Below are 1,443 nucleotides of genomic sequence, written 5' to 3' on the forward strand. Positions count from 1 at the left end.
TATATGTTCTTCCAGAGAGGTCATGGGGACCTTTCACTCCTTCTCCTTCTGCGTCCGGTGGATTGGCTTGTTGGTAGCAGGCTTGTCTCCCGTTGCGGGAGGGGGGGAGGGAAGTAAGGGGAACAGGACTAGGATAATGGCCAGCTACGAAGGAAGAAATATTCTAATGAGTTACACAAGAATAAAATATCCTTAACTTCTCCTTTCCTACTTGGCCTATTTTTGGAGGGAAATCTGAGTCTGATGATGGGGCTGAATGAAGGTTGTGATTCTCAGTCAAACACGGTTTCCAGAATCCTGAATCCTTTTACCTAGATAATCTTCTATAAATTATTTAACACTTTAAAGTAGCCTACCTTAACAGTGGAAGAGTTGGAGGTTTATTGCAGGTACGGTATGTGACATATTGGTGATAGATAGCTCTTCTTTGCTTTCCACTTATGGGTTGAATTTGTCTGTGGTTGAGGACTGGAGTTGTTCAGCGAGAATGGGCGCGGTTTCTGCACCGCCTTTTGCATGGTAGTGTTTTTTTCAAAATTTTAGAAAGCTCTGCGTTCTAGTTTAAGATATTTGGCTCGATTTAACTACAACTGATTCACTTCTATCCAGATAACATTCCTCTTACCCATCCTACCACTCTTAATGGCTAACCAAATTTCCTTCGAACTCCTCGGAGAAGGAGAGGAGGACGCGGCGAGTGCCTCTATAGATTTGAAATTGGCGCGTGTAATCCATCAGTAGCCGCGAACACGATAGCCAGCTGCGCCGACCTCTACGATGATTCCTGCCTAAGTGACCTAGCAGAGATTGGAGGTTGAGTCGGAGTCGTTGTGCGTCTATCGGGTAGAGTAGACCGGGTAGAAGTGTATGTACATTTTCCAGGCTTAAGTATAATAGTTAGGAAACTACCAGAACCATATCTAAATTATTAGTTTATCTTTCCTCATCAAAGCTGGTTGGGTTGGGATAGGGGGAATCTAGTGGCGGATCCACGGTTAATTACTATTCCTCTGGAAGGTGCCCTCTTCCGGTTGCGACGACACGAGGTTGCAAGATTCAGAAATATAATTTATCATTTTTCAAATCTTACTGTCTAAAAACGGGAGAGCTTATGAACATAAGAGCTGTAAGATATAAATTATTTTCAGATGAATGTTTTGATACTCATATACTCTATAACAAATAATAACTAATAACGAGAAGCGTATTTTTACTGAGTGCCATCCTTCACTTAATATACACCAATTGGGTAGTTGTTGTTTAACTTTTGATTAAAACGTCATTTAGTCTTGCGTTTAACAAATAAGATTACTAATTCATTGTAATTTTTAAAAGCCTCCATTAAATGTATTTTGATGCATTATATGTTGTTTTCCAGAGTTACTCTTTAAATTTGCTTTTATTTGTTTGCACTTTATTGTAATCAAATACCAATTTTTAAAC

The sequence above is a fragment of the Homalodisca vitripennis genome, chromosome 6 (genome assembly GCF_021130785.1).
Source record: "Homalodisca vitripennis isolate AUS2020 chromosome 6, UT_GWSS_2.1, whole genome shotgun sequence".
Classification (NCBI taxonomy): Eukaryota; Metazoa; Arthropoda; class Insecta; order Hemiptera; family Cicadellidae; genus Homalodisca; species Homalodisca vitripennis.